A 6,000-nucleotide genomic window follows, 5' to 3' on the forward strand; every position below is an offset into this window, starting at 1 on the left:
CATCAGTCCTACCATAAATCACTCCCTGATTAGAAGGCAGAAACAAAACCTGCAGATCTGCAGCCCTTGAGGACTGAACCTGTGCATCCATGCCTGCTCCCATATGCCTGGTTCAAGTTCAATATTGCCATCTTTCCACAATTCCTCTCCCTGGTCCTCCCTGCACCAGTCATGTCTCACCACCAGATGGCAGTCACAGACAGAGTTTGGCTAATGAGCAAGTGGACAGGCAGACAGACACACACACACACAGTTACTGTGTTTGGCAAAGGGCCATGTTTATATTAGGCACAAGTTATTTTTCTAATTTGCACCTGATGTTCTCCTTAATGAAGACATAGGAAAATCCCTGTAGAGAGACAGAGCTGTGCTAGAGCCAAGTCTCAGGACAGAACGTCATAGGAAAATGCAGTAATTAAGGCATCAGAGTGTACACACAACACACACACAGCATACACACACACATGTTGAGTATGAGAGGATCATTTGAACAAAGCTCTTTCCCCATTTAAGATTTTTGAAACAAAGAAAGCATGGTGCAGTCTGTCGAAATGTCAACCATTATGACACAATGGCACAATTAAAGGTGCTATTCTCAATTGAGGGGGATATGATTACCTTTTGAATAAATAAATCTGAGTAGAATCAATGTAAGACGGGTCACGTACAGTATGAGAGAGAGTAGTTGTGCGTAAAGTACAAAAAATGTGTGTGTGTGTGTGTGTGTGTGTGTGTGTCTATGTGTTTGTGTGTCTGTGTGTGTGCTCCATGTCAGGTTGTGTTCATTAGAACCAGCAGAGTGTAGCCCATAAGTCAGTACTGGGTCTTTCCTGTACTAATCGTCCTACTGCCATTAGGAAGTGTCCATTAGGCTGCTTTCTCTCCCCTCAACTAACCACTCCTTATCTTTACAACACCTCAGAGACTATTTCCTTTTCTCTTTGTTTCTCTCTCTCTCTTTCCTCTTCCACTCTCTATCCCTCTCTCTCTCTTTCCACTTCCACTCTCTCTCTTTCTTTCCCCTTCCACTCTCTCTCTCTCTCTCTCTCTCTCTCTCTCGTTTCATAGGGTGCCATGTGCCGCTGTGTCATTCCTAGCTGCAGGGCATTGGAAAGGGGGATTATATGAAGAAAAATATAAAATATTAAAGTCTCACTCCTCCGAGTGGAGAACACTGGGAGCCACTTGTAACATGGTCCCATAAGAAAGAAGAGCAGAGAGAAGAGAGAGAAAGAGAGAGAGAGAGAGAGAGAGAGAGAGAGAGAAGAGAGAGAGAGAGAGAGAAGAGAGAGAAAGAGAGGGTGATCAGGGGTAGAGGTCAATGGATGGGGTGAGTGTGCAGAAGAGAAAAACACATCTGGGACGTGTCCTCAAGATGATTAGCCTGTATGGGACCTCTCCTCTCCTCTATTTCCTTCTACTCCCCACCACTAAACTCCACTCCCTTCCCCTCCTCTCCTGTCCTGTCCTGAGCATCGCCAGCCATATTGGTTTCATACATAATGATGAACTATCTGGGCTATCACTGGTGCTTTAAGGCAGCATAGGTGTGTAGGTGTGTGTCTGTGTGTGCTCATCTGTGTGTGCTTGCATGTACTGTAGTGAAGAGAGCAAGCCTTCACAGTACAATGAGCCTGTCACTGTGAATAGACTACGATGGGTTCAGAGCAGGTACGCAGTGCTATAGTTGTAAATCCCAAGAGATCACAGACGCTGAGGGACTCTGTGATCCACCAATAACAGACCATCAAACTGATGACACAAGTGTTACCTGACGCCTCTGCCATTAAAAATAAATGAAAAATGAATGATATGTTGTACTGTTATACACACATGCATGCACACACACACACACACACACACACACACACACACACACACACACACACACACACACACACACACACACACACACACACACACACACACACACACACACACACACACACATGCTTGTTTTACTATCCGTGTGGGAACCAAACAATTGATTCCCGTTCAAAATACAATTTTCCCTAACCTTAACCTAACCGTAACCTTAACCCCAAACCCTAACTCTAACACTAAGCCTAACCCATTACCCAAACCCTAATTATAAACCCTAAACCTAACCCCTAAGCCTAAAATATATGGGGACTGGCGAAATGCCCCCACTTTCCATGTTTTACTATCTTTGTGAGGACTTCTGGCGAGTAAAACAAAAAACACACCCACATATGACATGGGCATATGATACAGAAACTGCCTGGCTAAGAGTTAACACAAGATGGGGCTCGAACAGTGGGAGAACGAGAGAGGGAGGAGAGAGAGAGAGAGGGAGAGAGAGAGAGAGAGAGAGAGAGAGAGAGAGAGAGAGAGAGAGAGAGAGAGAGAGAGAGAGAGAGAGAGAGAGAGAGAGAGGGGGGAGACAGAGAGAGAGAGAGAGGAGAGAGGGAAAGAGAGAGAGAGAGAGAGAGAGAGAGAGAGAGAGGGGGAGACAGAGAGAGAGAGAGAGAGAGGAGAGAGGGAAAGAGAGAGAGAGAGAGAGAGAGAGAGAGAGAGAGAGAGAGAGAGGGAGAGAGGAGAGAGAGAGAGGAGTATGAGGGAAAGAGAGATGGGTGATTGACTGTCATAACACAGCAGCTGGGTGGAAATTGAGTGAAAATCGATCCATTTGATTTATAAAGCCTTTTTTGTTTATATCAAACAACTTCACAGTTACTCTGCCTAGAACCCAAAGAGCAGGCTGAAGCACAGTGGCAAGGTAAACTCCCTAAAAAGATGGAGAAGAGATCTTGATAGCAGTCTGACTCAATGGGATAAGATTGACAGGTGAGGCTGTGTTAAGATCCAGTAAGGGTTGATGGTGAGGGGGGGTGTAGGTGGAGAAGGATCAACGGCATGACCAGCTGGACTTAAGTCAGGGTGTCCTCGGGCTGTGGTGTCTTCAGCAATTGCAGTGGAAACAAACAGAGAGAGACAAAGACATGGTTAGTGGCAACATGCTGAAGACAACACATCAGATAAAGCAGTCTGAACACCCAGCACATATAAACTATTGCAGCATAAACATTGCAAAGAGGGGTGGTCAGAGTCACCTGGGATGAAGCCAATCAGGAAGGGAAGTTAGTTAGTGTTAGGGTTATGGCTGGGGTTAGGCTTGAACCATGATGTGGACATGAAGCTAGGGTTAGAGTAAGGGTTTTTGCTAGGGTTACTGTTGAACAATAGTGTGGACATGAAGGTAGGGTTAGGTGTAGAGTTATTGCTAGGGCTAGATTGAACTGTGATGTGAACATGAAGTTAGGGTTAAGGTTAGGGTTATGTCTAGGGTTGGTGTTGACCTGTAGTGTGGACATGAAAGTTAGGGTTAAGGTTAGGGTTATGTCTAGGGGTGGTGTTGACCTGTAGTGTGGACATGATGCTAGGGTTAAGGTTAGGGTTATGTCTAGGGTTGGTGTTGACCTGTGATGTGAACATGATGCTAGGGTTAAGGTTAGGGTTATGTCTAGGGATAGTGTTGACCTGTAGTGTGGACATGATGCTAGGGTTAAGGTTAGGGTTATGTCTAGGGTTGGTGTTGACCTGTGGTGTGGACATGAAGGTAGGGTTAAGGTTAGGGTTATGTCTAGGGTTGGTGTTGACCTGTGGTGTGGACATGAAGGTAGGGTTAAGGTTAGGGTTATGTCTAGGGATGGTGTTGACCTGTAGTGTGGACATGATGCTAGGGTTAAGGTTAGGGTTATGTCTAGGGTTGGTGTTGACCTGTGGTGTGGACATGATGCTAGGGTTAAGGCTAGGGTTGGTGTTGACCTGTGATGTGAACATGATGCTAGGGTTAAGGCTAGGGTTGGTGTTGACCTGTGGTGTGGACATGAAGGTAGGGTTAAGGCTAGGGTTGGTGTTGACCTGTGGTGTGGACATGAAGGTAGGGTTAAGGTTAGGGTTATGTCTAGGGTTGGTGTTGACCTGTGGTGTGGACATGAAGGTAGGGTTAAGGTTAGGGTTATGTCTAGGGTTGGTGTTGACCTGTGGTGTGGACATGAAGGTAGGGTTAAGGTTAGGGTTATGTCTAGGGTTGGTGTTGACCTGTAGTGTGGACATGATGCTAGGGTTAAGGTTAGGGTTATGTCTAGGGTTGGTGATGACCTGTGGTGTGGACATGATGCTAGGGTTAAGGTTAGGGTTATGTCTGGGGTTGGTGTTGACCTGTGGTGTGGACATGATGCTAGGGTTAAGGTTAGGGTTATGTCTGGGGTTGGTGTTGACCTGTGTTGTGGACATGATGCTAGGGTTAAGGTTAGGGTTATGTCTAGGGTTGGTGTTGACCTGTGGTGTGGACATGATGCTAGGGTTAAGGTTAGGGTTATGTCTAGGGTTGGTGTTGACCTGTGGTGTGGACATGATGCTAGGGTTAAGGTTATGTCTAGGGTTGGGTTATGTCTAGGGGGTTGGTGTTGACCTGTGGTGTGGACATGATGCTAGGGTTAAGGTTAGGGTTATGTCTGGGGTTGGTGTTGACCTGTGGTTGTGGACATGATGCTAGGGTTAAGGCTGGGGGTTATGTCTGGGGTTGGTGTTGACCTGTGACCTGTGTGGACATGATGCTAGGGTTAAGGTTAGGGTTATGTCTGGGGGGTTGGTGTTGACCTGTAGGGTTATGTGTGGACCTGTGGTGTGGACATGATGCTAGGGTTAAGGTTAGGGTTATGTCTGGGGTTGGTGTTGACCTGTGGTGTGGACATGAAGGTAGGGTTATGTCTAGGGGGTTGGTGTTGACCTGTAGTGTGGACATGATGCTAGGGTTAAGGTTAGGGTTATGTCTGGGGTTGGTGTTGACCTGTGGTGTGGACATGATGCTAGGGTTAAGGTTAGGGTTATGTCTGGGGTTGGTGTTGACCTGTGGTGTGGACATGATGCTAGGGTTAAGGTTAGGGTTATGTCTGGGGTTGGTGTTGACCTGTGGTGTGGACATGATTCTAGGGTTAGAATGTGGGTGAATTGTAAATGTTTTTTCCAGTAGTAATAGAAAGACATCTTGGTGAGACCATGACGTCTGTGCCAGTGAGCGTAACACAAGTTAGTCCGCCAATATATGATGACTGCAACCGGAGACTCTCCACTTTAAACTCAGGCACAGGCTTAACAGTTTAAACTGTTTGAAGAAACCTTAAGCCTGAACCAGGGAGGGGTGAACATGCCTTTGTTGATAGATAGATAGATAGCTCTGATCAAGGGTCTAGAATTGTTGGCCTTCTAAAGAAACCAGAGAGCAGGGTCATATCAGGGCTCTGTGCTGTAGAACTAACTGGGCTGGAGCTGAGAGAGGAGAATGCTGATGATGGCAGATGGTTTATTGACTGCTGTTCCCCCTGGAGGGGTTAGATTGTGTAATAACCCACCTACTGGTTTACACACTCAACACTCCACCCCTCTCCAACCCTCATTACACAAACACACACACTCGTGCACGCACACACGCATACACGCACACAGGCACACAGGCACACAGGCACACACACACACACAGGCACACACACACACACACACAATGATTTGACAAAAAAACATGCCCTGATATCAACCCAAAGGCAAAACACTCAGAAATAAACCATCAAGGATATCAAAAACAACTACTTTGCCAGCATATTTCCATAATGTATTGTATAGTATCAAACGGTAGCTAACCGTATTCCACAGAATAAAGTAAGTTACCTCTTTCTCTCAATCTGATGCAGGCAATCTGTTAGTCAACGGCTGTCTTACTGGCACCACCATCTCACCCTGAGTGTGTGTCTCTGTGTGTGTGTGTGTCTCTGGGTGTGTGTATGTCCTCTGCTGCTCATCCAGAGATCCAGAGTCTTCCGCTCTACGCTCTCTGCTCCAGGGCTCGAACTCCCCTTTCAGTCCTGCCATCACACACCTGCTGTTGGCATAGTGGCGAGGGGGGGAGCAGTACACAATGGCAACAGATTGTGCTATTTGTCACAGTAAGGACTGTGGTAAAATAATATACTAGTACCC

This window comes from Oncorhynchus tshawytscha, linkage group LG09, assembly GCF_018296145.1.
Source record: "Oncorhynchus tshawytscha isolate Ot180627B linkage group LG09, Otsh_v2.0, whole genome shotgun sequence".
In the NCBI taxonomy this organism is placed as follows: domain Eukaryota; kingdom Metazoa; phylum Chordata; class Actinopteri; order Salmoniformes; family Salmonidae; genus Oncorhynchus; species Oncorhynchus tshawytscha.